Below are 13,829 nucleotides of genomic sequence, written 5' to 3' on the forward strand. Positions count from 1 at the left end.
GTTTAAATCGGCAACCTGTTCCTTTGAACGCAGGTAAAACTTACTGTATTTCCTTCCCTAGAGCACGCAAAGAAGACCATAAACTGCTGCCCACCATTCCATCATAATGTATGAAGTCAAATCGCAGTAGATCGTATTCCCTACACCGAATCAGAAGTGAGAGTGCCCTGCAGTGTCTTACGTTTCGAAAACGTTTGTTGGAAATCGCTAAGTGCTGTCAGCCTACAATACTGGATGAATACAGTCTGTGTAATTTGCATGCACTGAGTTCAGGTACACAGTTTATAATTTAAATACTTGTCTTATTGTGTTAAACCGTTAATGTAAGGTTTTACCCCTTTGAATTGTGACAGCATTTTAAATTTTTAAATTCGGACAGTAAGTATATGAAACACTGAAAGTCAAATATTTGTTTCCTCTATTGGCTAGACAACCTGTAAGTACGATTTTGTCCGTGGTAGTAATACAGATTCCCTGATATATTGTCAAAGTGCAGAAGGTTGGTCGGAGTTTAAATTAACAAAGTGACATCAAGTTAAATATCAATACAGGTAACTGAGACTAGTCACTCCGTGAATATTTGTGTATTTCCACCAAGTAGTCCTCTAGCGGTTTTAGGCCCATCTTCAGGTCATACACGCAGAAATCACATTTTGTGTTTGTAATGTGATATTGGTTAGTAAACACTTTAATTTATCATCAAGCGTGATTTTTATGCGGAAAATTGGATAAGAAAACGATTTCTGTGGCACTATGGGTGGTAATGTAGTTAATATCCACACATTTAAATGACAGAAAAGTGCATCCTATCCTCTCGTCGCAGATCCAGTATCCACCAACACGCTACCAAAATATGTAAATTCTGTGCCCACCATCTGAAGATGAGTCTGGAAAGCAGAGAAAACTTTCTAGTGGACATAAACAACAAAGTAGGAAAAGATAGATAGGTATTTACCGTAAAGAAGATACGGTAAGTTGCAGACAAACACAATTAAAACACACTTACATAAAGCTTTCGGCCATAGCCTTCATCAGCAAAGGAGAAACACACACTTATCATGCACACAAAGAAGCACACTTCATGCACACATGACCGCCATCTTCGACAGCTCGGACTGGACTGAGCTGCCACAGTTGGCGGTCATGTGTCCATGTGTGTGCTTGCTTGTGTGTATGAAAGGTGTGTGTTTCTAATTTGCTGAGAAGACTGTGGCGGAAAGCTTTACGTAATGACTTTTAATTGTGCCTGTCTGCAACTTAACGTGTCTTCTACAAGGAAAATAACAATCTACTTTTACCTTCATTGTTGATATTCCCACCTAGAGTTTTCATCGTTTGACTTCGTGTACATAAAAAAATATTCGAAGAAGTCTTGTCAGTAGTCAGTGTTTATATTCAACTGATGTACAGTCATATGTTCTAAATTATTGATAACAGGGAAATGATACCAAACGTTTACAAACCGTAGTGGTGCCACATACCATTTGTAATTACGAGAGCAGTAAGGAAACAGTTGGCGCCATCCCGGTAATTTTAAAGAGTAGGCAACCAAATGCATTTTAACAGTACATGAATAGACGGAAGTTTTGGCTGTAACCCTAATAGACCGCCTAACAAAAGAGATATTGGGGATATTAAGGTCCAATTAAAACAGTTGTGATCATGATTTCCTCAGTGGATGATAAAAGGCTGTATGAGACCTTAAACGTCTCTGTGAAGTCGTTTCATGAGACGCTTGTCGGATTCAGTACAACTTATTCACTTTACTACCTGATGTTAGCTGAATTCATGAACTCTTCCAGGAAGACTGAACACTCAGATAAGGCCTATTGAATATTAGATGCGGGTTTTAAAGTGGGTTTCTGGCTTTGCTTTGTGGGAGCAGACGATGTTGCTTCTCGTTCGAAGGAGAGCACAGGATGACCAACGTAGGTTTCCAATACCTGAACTGAGAGGTTTACCCATCTTAGTCGAAGGCTGCTTTTGTGTGTGAGGTTGGTGACGGAGGGCTACCCCTCTTCCGCTGCACGGGGAGCTAGGTAATCTCGAAAGAAAAAGGGGCACTCTTCGGTGAATGCTTGGTGAGTACGGATCGATGCTCTTAAGCGGCGTTTCAGGTGATAGGAAGCAGGTTGAGTTAGGAATTCGTTATGTTTAGCTGTTGAGATACTTAAGAACTTCAGCTTAACTGAAGCGTGTGAAGCGAGTTATTTTTTCGAATGTGACATAATTATATTGCTTTAAATAGGCGATTTTTGGGTGTTTGAGTTAGAAGTGTGGAAGTTACTTTGTTCATTTTGAACAATGATGAAGCAGAATTTCAAATGGTAAATCTGATTAGGAAAAGCTGGTTAGGATCACTTCAACCTTACGTGAGTGTAATACTGTGTCGAGGCGAGTATGGTTTTTAATGATTTTAATCTTATATTTAGTGGAAGTTGATTTTGTCTTTGTGTCAATTTTGTGCCACGTGTTTGGTAATCAGTGACCCTTCTGGTCCACCATGGCACCGCAATAGGCTTTATTTTAACAGTTTGCTTGTTTAATGAGCTATAATTTCTGCAAGAATATCTGTTCTTTCGTGCTCTAGTTCGGCCGTTTGCAAGCAGCAGACGCAGTTAGTATGTTGAATAATTATCGCACAACTTCGTGCATTGGTTAAACCTCTGTCCAGAACAGTGCATGCACAGAATCGTAATGCGAATGCCACTGAGATATTTTTATGGTATGAATGCAAAGGAGATGATAGTGTCATTGTCTCCCACCACCGTTTTCTGTGTTTCTTCTTACTATAGTTAAATTGTGCTCTGTTACGTTCTCACGTAATTCTTACTTAAATATTTCTAGTCAGGCACCAGGAATTTGTAGTTAGGATGTCCAACCAAATACTTAGATACAATAAATAATCTACGTGCAAGGTTAATTCTGTGGTGTCGATCTTACCCCCATACTCCGATTTCCAATCCTGAATTAATCAAGTCCCTTCATGCACGACATGGAGTGCTATTTATCTGGCTGCCTAAAGAGTTTTTAATACTTGTAATTTAATTATTAAAGTAATTAAACTAATAATTTTCCAGCTCCGTTTTCTCTAAATGGTTAGGAAGGACTTGGGTTGGTGGCGACCCTGAATTTCTGAATTTTTATCATTATTTGTGTGAGAGAAGCAGAGAGAAATGCGAGATAACGTATATGGCTCGATGAGAAACGTCGTAAAGCTAGTAACACGTTACAGATGGTCGACCCTGGCCTAGAATACAAAAAAAAAAAAAAAAAAAAAAAAAAAAAAAAAAAAAAAAAATTACAGCGCTCAAACAACTTCTGTGTTGCTTGAGAGAGAGTATTTCTTTCGACGTTGTAAACGGTGTTGTTTGTTGTTTATTGTATTTATGTATGTGCCTTTTTTTTGTTGGAAATTGTGGGATGTGTTAATATGTTATTGGTTTGCGTGTGACGAAATTAAGCTCAGGCTGCATCTAATTTGTGTTCTTATTCAGTCACGTAAACGTGTGCTCTCGTGATTAGGGGACGCGTATGTCTTTCTTGTATTGTGTGGATTTTTTTTTCTTGAACTCTAAAACTATGGATACACGCAGCCGTGTAAAAAATAGTAGTCGGGATAATCAGGACGACAGTAGCAACAGGATGAATGCGAATGATGAGCCCGTAGAACACGTGACAAACACGATGCTGAACTCAGTCGAACAAACGGAAGCAGTAAAAAGTCCCGTCGATTCAGATTGTCACCAAGTACAAGACATGGAGGGTCTAAATAGCAAATAGAATAAATGCAGTATAGAGAAGGAAGGCAATGAACCCACCAATAACCAATTTAATAGTATGGGAGTAGACATTGTGGCGCTCTTACAAAACATCATAGGGTAATTAGGCAAGATCGACGAGATTCATAAATTTACGATAGAGGCTAGTCAACAGACACAAAAGCGATTGGAGGCGAATGAGAACGATTTGAGAAACTTGAAAATAATGTTGTGAATAATCTGAAGGCATTTCAGACTACATTGCGTGAAGAAATAGCCACAGAGATAGGGAAAGCTGTCAGTGTTGTGAAGCAACGTATCGGGCACGTGGTAAATGAACAGATAAGACTGAATAATGTGGTCGAACAGCAGGCGCGAATCATCATGGAGAAATTTCAGGCTTTGGAAATTCAGGCGGAAAGGGATCGCGAGGAGCAATTGTCTAAGATGCAGGTAGCGGGCGTGCAGTGTCTGGATGCCATTAAGACCCAAGTGGACCTCAAGAGCACCGGGATTAGTGCTCTCCAAGACAAGTTGGAGCGAAGCAAACAGGGAAACGCTTCTGAAACCGAGAATATAAGAAATGAGCTTGCGAAGGTCGCAGAAATGGTAGGGAACTGTTCGGTGGCAGGTACTAGCGAAAACAAGGAAGAGGTGCGATCCATGCTGAAGTTCCAGAATGGACAGTATTTAATAAACCATCAGCAAGCGGGAGTAGCCTGTGATTTAGTTGAGCGTATACGGGACCTTGAAGCACACGTTGAACGTAGTCGAAAGGTGCCCGGACGTAATAAAACACGCGAATGTGCGGAAAAAGACTCTGAACACGAGAACGGATGGAACAGTAGCGAAAGCGAGGCGCAGGAAACTCATGGGGGAGAGCAATTAATTTAAGCGGACGTTCTCCGCGAAGAGAAAGGGAGTATGTGGATTTCAAACACTTTCTTTCGCTGAGAAAGTTCGATGTGTTCAGCAACGCAAGTGATGGGATCCACCTCGTTGCTTGGACGTAGCTGTTTGAGTTTGTGCTACCTCCGTCGTGGCCCAGTACGCACAAATGGAATTTATGTGCAGTTTTCTAGCAGGGGAACCCGCGAATTCAATTTAGCTTTCCTTTCGGCCTACTGGTCAGAAGCCAGACAGGACAGTATAAAACATAAAATATTCATGATACTATCCTAAGAAACTCAGGTTTCACGAGTGCAGCTCGGCTTTTTGATTATATGGTACAAGCGAATCAGTATCTGTATGAACCGTTCGGACCAGCAGAGCTGATCCGAATTTGCTTAACTAAACTGCCGGCACATATACGCCATATCGTCCTTGCTGCGAGATGCAAAGATGATGTGGAGGCCTTCAAAGAAATTTTACAGGAACTTGACTGGGAAGCGTATACATCTAATTACGCGGGCGAACCCCGTAGTGCGCAAGTACAAGAGTGGAATAGGGGGCGCAAACGGAACCGATCACGGACTGATGATCGACAGAATAAAAAGAATAATAACGGGTGGCAAAACCGTGGGGATAATAGGAACAAAATGTTCAATAGCAACCGACAATTTGGTAATGAAAGAGTGTACGGAAATGATGTTACGAACCCCGGAAACGGTGGAAATAGTGACCAGGAATCCAGAAACCAACCAGGCAGAGAAAGCGATGCGAATAGGAACGGGGATGCGCGAGTACCGCCAGGGGCACTCAATCAGTGAATTCAAAATGAGAGGCAAGAACTTTGACTCCAGACCGGCGCGGAACGGAGCGAAACTGCAAATAGGACAGACACAAGCATTTTGTACTTGTTGAACGAAGACGTACGGGAGGATTTATTACGGGAGGCTCCAGGCAGAGAAGTGGCGGTAATTACGCCCGTTGTAACGATTTCAATTGGTGAATTGAAATTAAGATTCATTATGGACACAGGGAGTCCATATTCAATTATTGGTGAAGACACATTCAGGCAGTGTGAGACGAGGGACGAGAGTAAGAGGAGTAACCCTCGGGGAAAAGCGTGGAAGTGAAAGGGCAAGCTCGGATTAACTTCACATGCCAAGGTTACGAGTTTGAATTTAATTTTTATATTGTACCACTGACGCGGGTGGCGGTCATCCTGGGGACCGATTTTATGTGTGCACATGATCCAAGAATTCACGTTAGTGGTGCATTTATGACAGTGGAGGTTAGTGGTAACCCCGTCAGTTTAAATTTTGATGAGCGCGTGTTGCGCAATGGGAGCGAAACGAGCTGCCTGAGATTTTCCGTTTGTACCGAATCGCAAGCCGAACTCGAGTTCAACGTTAACCTGGTTGATGGACCGGCTTCGATGTTCTCTGAGCAGTGTGAGGATGATAGTTTTGGCAATATTATGAACGAAAGAATTTCCTGTTCCGAAAATGCGAATGGGGACCGTGTAGCGTTGTCAGATTATATCAAACCACGCAAGTGTATTTGTTGAAACACCAAGGACAATAAAGCGTTTCAAATCATTGTCAGGTAATGAAAAAGTGTTGTATATAAAGATATAAGTGTATGTGTAATTGTTGTTTCTGTCTAAAACTTATGTTGAAAGTAGCTTTCCTACAAGCAGGCTGTCGAGGCAGGTAATGAGAGGAGAGGACAGGAGGGTGTTAATCATGGTGACAGAGAGTGACACATTTAAACATATTTTGTTTTATTAGCATGCCAATCAACAGTTTATTACAAATGAGTAAATGAATGCAGTAGCTTTAGAGAATAAATTAAAGAGTTAAAATAATGACATGTTGTGATAACATTTTTTTTTTTTGAACAGGAAGTTTTTGTGTAAGATTTACCAGTGAACTAATGTAAGACGTGTATGTATGTTTAAAGGAGCGCAAATCAACAATGTTATTCGATACCAGGAGCTGAGTGACCACGCCCATAGGGAAAGGGCACACCGCAAGCCTGGATAGTGGTAGTATTCAGTATCATGCATGTAGCGCAAATGGAGTAGATTACTAGAAGTGTTCTGTGGAATAACAAGTAGATTTTGATTATGATTTGGTGTAGACACTAGTTAAGAGCGATGTGGATAGTAGTTAAAAGTAGCTAGTAAGTGTTGGAGTATCACTAATGAATTTCCTTGTGTTGTCTAGACTACTACAACAACAAAAAGAAAGAGGTGATGACATCCATGTTGACAGAGCTCAAATATTGCTCTTTTAGATTGTTGTTTGTTGTGAATAATGTCAATTTACTTAGTTAGTTAAGTAAGTTTCAATTGATGTCTGAGCAGAAGATAATGTGTAATTAACATTGTACAATTCACCTTATCTCTGGTGAGGTTCTTGTGTTTAAGTAAATCAGTGCATTACACACTTGACAAAATTTCTTTAGTGGGACCACTGAATAATTGGTTAAAAAAATATTTTAACGTGATAAATTTTAGACCTGTTATAAGATTCTTTTTGCGCTTGTTGCAAGTAAACATTAAGACTCATAGTACATTAGAATACTGTATCATTTTATTTGTATTTCATAAAAATTGACAATTAGGGGTCAAGACCTTAGTGGAGTAGAAACCTGATAAATGTTACTATATGAAGTCCTACTGGTCCAGTCAAGTTTCATCTTTTAATGATGTTTGTATGTAACAATGTGAAATGATGGAATTTCGAGACGGAAATTATTGTACAAACATATTACTGTTTGCCCAAATTTTTGTCCGTGCAGAATTGTTTGGGTGGAGCATCCGGACGAATGCCGCGGAAAGTGACAGTGGGAGCCCGGCAACGGAAGACAGCGGGGCTGCCCCGGAGAATACTTTCACTCTGGCCAGCTGGCGGCCCGGGGCCACTGAAGGAAGAGAGCAGCTACCCCTACCTTCCTCTCCTCGCGCACACCCCGGCAGGTGAATCAACCAGACGCAGTCCGTGCGTGCGCCAGCCGCCCAGTGAGACCAATGCAGCCGGTCCGGCGGCGTACACACAAATAGTTAATGACAGGCGCTGTGGAAAGACGGGGAAGGTGCAAAATAGCCGATGTCCTCTGCTGCCTAGGATGGCGTGTAGACGAGCGATTTAGCACCATTCGTGCGCGAGGACATCTTACTCACCACAACGTCACCTGATAGTTCGGGATTGACCGCTCCTAGACTTTCGTTGTACAACATACTGGTCGAAGTTCTGTGCTGCAGAGGGTGGCACAAACAAGAGCCAATCAGTGTCGCTCTTGTGCCAGAGCATCTACATGACCAAAACCAGCTGTAGCCACAAGAAAATTATCTAACATTGCCAATACTGAGGACGATATGATCGTCACAAGTGGAAGCTGAACAACAAATTACCACTTGTCGTTTCTCGGTGACGATAGAAGCTGGTCGAATTCTCCGGATGTTGCTGAGTAAGGAAAACAATTAAAGTCGTCGGTATAACAGACAGTTGGACACACAACTGCGAGTTAGTTCGACAAGGTGCCTCCATCTCTATGTGAACACAAAGAAGTGTGATTGTGCAGTGCAAATATCCGTATGACAAGTGATTTTTGTAAACAAGTGTGCAATTTTTTCTTAGCATTTTCTGCCACATCCATCGTTCTAATGAAAGAAAGAGTACTTTCATAAACTATCAGTTGTACATTTTTAGGAGTTTCCGTTTTAAGGAACCTAGGTTTCAAATAATGTATTTTACAAAGACACATATTCCTTAAATTTTGAAACCCATTAGAACCTTTTTTCATGATCTACTGGTTACAATATTTGTATACTATGTCATATTATGTCAAAATATTATATATGTTTACTTTATTGTGACTCTCATATGTTATACAAGATTACCTCCATGTTACTGTGTTTTCATGCACTATTTTTCTTTATTATTATTTTGTATATTGTACAACATTGTACCTATGTAGCGGTCTAGTACTATAATTGTTCTAATTTGCATACTATGTAACATAATGTGTATAATTCATATTTTGATGTTGTGTATTATCAATTGTTGTGGACCTTGCATATAACTGCTTGTTTCATTACTGACCGAATGAGGCCAACAGTAAATTCAGTAAATTAGTACCGCGAGTAACTTTCAGTATAAATTTTAAAATTCTTACTGAGTAAATATGGTAGGATATAAAATGTCCTGTTATGTACAATGTCTTGGGTCACACCCACACACCATATTTGCTGTGGTACTTTGTCTACAACTGCTTGTTTCACTGCCGACCGAATGTGGTCAGTAGTTAATTCAGTAAATTAGTACCACAAGTTAATTCACAATATAATGATTTTAGCGTAAACTTGTAATTAACCTTAACTTTCGGAATTACTGGTTGCCTGAACTCATACGGTTTTGTTAATGAAATTTAAGAGATGAAAAGCCTGTTGGGTAAAGTCATAGCATGACAATAACGTTCCCGGCACAGTCTTTTTGACGAGGGGTTCGGTGTGATGAAACGTCTCTGTGAAGTCGTTTCATAAGACGCTTGTCGAATTCTGTACAACTTATTTACTTTACAACTTGATTTTAGGTCAATTCGTGAGTTCTTTCAGAAAGACTGAGCACTCAAATTAGGCCTATTGAATATTAGATGTGTGTTTTAATGTGGGGTTTCGGTTTTGTTTTGTGGGAAACGCTGAGTTGGTCATCGTTTGCTGCGAGCAGACGATGTTGCTTCTCGTTCGAAGAAGAACACAGGATGACCAACTTAGGCTTCCAATGCCTGAACAAAGAGGTTTACCCACCTTAGTCGAAGGCTGTTTTTGTGTGTGAGGTTGGTGACGAAGGGCTACCCCTCTGGTAGCTTCCGCTGTACGGGGAGCTAGGTAATCTTGAAAGAGAAAGGGGCACTCTCCGGTGAACGATTGGTGAGTACAGACGTAGCTCTTAAGGGGAGTTTCAGGTGATAGGAATCAGATTGAGTTAGGACTTCGTTATGTTTAACTGGTGAAATACTTAAGAATGTCTGCTTAACTGAGGACTTCGTAATGTTTAACTGATGAAATACTTAAGAATGTCAGCTTTTGTCTTTGTGTGTAGATTTTGTGCCACGTGTTTGGTAATCAATGACCCTTCTGGCCCACCACGACACCATAATAGGTTTTATATTAACAGTTTGCTTGTATAATGAGCTACAATTTCTGCAAGAATATCTGTTCTTTCGTGCGCTTTCTACAAAGCAGCACAACGGTTTGAGTCAGAATGCACCACGTGCTCTTGTTCGGCCGCTTGCAAGCAGCAGACGCAGTTAGTATGTTGAATAATCATCGCACAACTTCGTGCATTGGTTAAACCTCTGTCCAGAATCGTAATGCGAATCCCACTGAGATATTTTCATGGTATTAATGCAAAGGAGATGATAATATAACTGTCTCCCACCCTCGTCGTTTGTGTTTCTTCTTGCTGTAGTTAAATTGTGCTCTGTTTGATTCTCACGTAATTCTTTCTTAAATATTTCGAGTCAGGCACCAGTTATGTGTAGTTAGCATGTGCAACCAAATGTTTAGTTACAAGAAATAATCTACGTGAATGATAAATTCTTTGGTGTTGATCTTACCCCCTTACTCCAAATTCCAAGCCTGAATTAATCAAGTTGCTTCATGCACGACACGGAGTGCTATTTATCTGCTGCTTAATGAAATTGCGTACTTGTAATTGAATTATTAAAGTAATTAAACTAATAATTTTCTAGCTCCTTTTTTTCTATATGGTTATGAAGGGCTTGGACTGGTGGCGCCAAAGAATTTCTTAATTTTTATCATTACTTGTGTGAGAGAAGCAGCGAGAAATGCGAGATAACGTATATGCCTCGATGAGCAACGTCGTAAAGATAGTAATACGTTACAACATGAAAACGAAGTTCATGGGAAATTTAGGAGCCAGAGGAGCTCTTAATTTCTTAAATACATATTGACTATTATATGTTCTGTGTTCTTAAATATGTTTATTGTTTGGCATAAACACTTCTTGTGTTATCACATCTGTAGAAGCCAACCTCCAATAAACCTCAATTACATCTCAGGTTATTACATTTTATATTATAATATGCTTAACTCGAATGTGTCCTGTCTAAGCCATCCAACCTGGAATCTGCAGACTCCTTCAGCCCTCCAAAAAAATTATTTTTGATGCTGGGTATGGTCTTATCTCACAGTCACTCGCAGTATAGTTAGCTGTCCGACACAGGGCATCACAGTTACGTTGAGGGCCTGAGGATTTGCATAGAAGGCCCTGGCAGACTCCTTTTGATGTGTGAATCCCTTTAAGGGCGTATCACTGTCAACTAGGAAGTTCTAAACCAGTAAGTCTTCGTATGGGGTCAGAAATTGTCCAGTGACTCGTCAAGTTTTTGGCGTTCTAGTCTGTCTACCAGACTGCAATGATCTTGCAGTCTGTGTCTAATAGTCCCTCTGCTAATACTAATGGGCCTTTCCTGGTCCTCAATATTCTCAGTGATGTATGAGGAATGTCCTTTTGCACTACGAATTCTGAGCTACTTTGAATCATCTTCATTTGACAGACCGAGAAGCCCTTTCTGTGAATTGGAGATGGGGCAATGTGGCTCAGCATGGGTAATCACTGCATGGCTGTACTTCTGATGCACGTTTGCTATTCAACAACAGAGAAGAGTAGTATTCCGTAACACGCATCGTGTTATTTAGTTTTACATTTAACCCTTAACTTGTGGGGTGACTTGTCTGTAACGTATACCACGAGGTGGAGTCTCTGGGACACCCATGTTTAAACCAAGATTTAAGGCAAAAATCATTTGAAATTTTTAAGTTACGCTATATAACATTTATTTTTAGAATTATTTAAGTGTTTAAATGCTTGTAGTATATTTTATCGTATTAAATAATGCCTGCATCATTTTACTATTTATCACACAAAAGCACATAATTTTGTGTGGTTCTTTTAAATAGTACACATAAATTGACAGAGTACTGAATTTTACATTCTGAAAAATTATACAATCTCTATAGCAAATAAATTTCCAAATAAAACTAAATTACAGGGTTTAAATTTTCCACCCGATAGGTAGAAAAAGAAAGTCTGTCAAATTGACATTCCTAGCTGGGAACTACATTTTTCTTATCACCACTCAGTACACATATGATTTTAACAGACACTTTAAGTATTTCATTGAAAAAACAGACAGATCCCAATCATAACTTTCTCTGAATAACAGACTTGATCCATAGCAGAACTGTCACCACTGGCTAATGTAAAATCGTCGTGTTTTACGTTTATTTCTTGATCTATATCACTGACATCTTGCTCCACAGACCGACTAACAATTTCATCAAACTTGGGAATGTTAAAAATGACCCATTCATGCCAACACATTTTGAGCTGTATGATACCACACTGAAGAAAACAGGTACGTAGTTCATGAGGCGCGGTGTAGGAGACTCAGACACCTGTCAGTAACACGTGTCAACGATAAATGCAACCGACAACAAAACACAGTAGGCTTGGCAATTTAAGAAGGGTGGGGGAGTATAAAATCATACCACTACAGCTCGTTTTGGAGAGCGAGTTCGAAAATTTTCGCACGGTCTGAGAGACCACACCTCGTGAGTTAAGGGTTAATCTTCTTACATGGCTGCTATTCAACAACAGAGAAGAGTAGTATTCCGTGACAGAGTACACAATTTTGAGGGCACAACCCCTCTGTGTGGAGGCACGTGTTCCCCACCTACTGCCACACAATTACACAAGATATTACTGCATGTGTTGATTTCAGCTGCCGTTGCTTCAACATATTTCAAAAGGACACGGTGCGATCCAATATGATGGCAAAGCCCTTAGGAAACTGATATTGAGGAAGCAGTTTATTGTTAAAGTAGACCTTTGGAGATTTTGAGTATTGCCTTGCTGTTCAGGTGAAAATATGTTATTTGTACTGACATTCAGTCTCCAGTCAGTGTAGAATTTCCCCACATCTGTAAGATCTTGGGAAGGGAGATTGCATCCTGCATCCATTCAGCTTGAACATCTATGCCCAGGCCGTTGGTATAACCAAAGTTACACCCTTTTGATTCTGGTTTGTCTGATACATACAGGATGGAAAGTGCAGGCGCTAGCATTGATCCTTGAGGGAAGGCATTCTTAAAGCAAGTACTACCTAACGATGCTATTATTGCACATGGCTTCCCGTAGCCATTATCAGAAACGTGGGATACTTTACATTAAATAAGTACGGCAGTGATTAGGGAAAACAACAATGAGAATGCTTTCAGGATACTCATGCAACTAATGTCAAGTGGTTCAACACGTTCTCTTGACATATACAATAAAACTTCACGATAATTCGACTGAATACCCTTCACTCCCAGGTGCAATAATATTGTGGTCGACTAACTAGGTAAGAAAGAAATGGATTTACTTTTTTAAGAGCAATTCAAAGGTCTTGTAAGCATGGGAAACTGTGATATAACACTTTTTAGTGAGCGCATTGGATCTCTTCACAACACAACAGTACGATTGGAACAACCCACTGGTTTTAACAACTGAGCTCTCAGTTGGATGTTTACATCATTCTGTCGTTTTTTTTTTTTCCAGTCGAATAAAAGGATAGACAGAAACTAGTGTATGTGGCCATGTTAGCTATATGAATGTTTTTCCTCATGTTCCAAGTTGACTGGTTTCATTCAAAGGTAGGCAACCGACTGACACAAGTCTCTGTCAGTTATGTCTGTTATATTTAAGTTTTGACACACAAGGAACACAGAAGATTAATGATTTTAATGGTATTCGACACCCAATGTACTGTCTACCATGCAACCACAATATTGGCTGCTGGTGGGGAAAGGGGATGCGACTGAAGTTATCCAACAGTGAACACAGCATGAGGCTATGGAGTTTACTTGAGCTGCTTAGTCGACGAGTGACTCACAATAATGCTACAACACTGGTGGTGTTGATACAAAACAGAGCAATGGCAACAATAAACAAAGCAAACATTACAGTTGATGAAGTTGACGTATAGTCAGAAAGCAACACAGCGTTTCAAGGACGCTGGATACAATTTACTGAATGTGCATGATAGTGACCTGCTATGTTACTCACATCAAAGACAGGTTACAGTGATTTCATGGGAATCAGTGGATAG

Source organism: Schistocerca gregaria, chromosome 2 (genome assembly GCF_023897955.1).
Source record: "Schistocerca gregaria isolate iqSchGreg1 chromosome 2, iqSchGreg1.2, whole genome shotgun sequence".
In the NCBI taxonomy this organism is placed as follows: domain Eukaryota; kingdom Metazoa; phylum Arthropoda; class Insecta; order Orthoptera; family Acrididae; genus Schistocerca; species Schistocerca gregaria.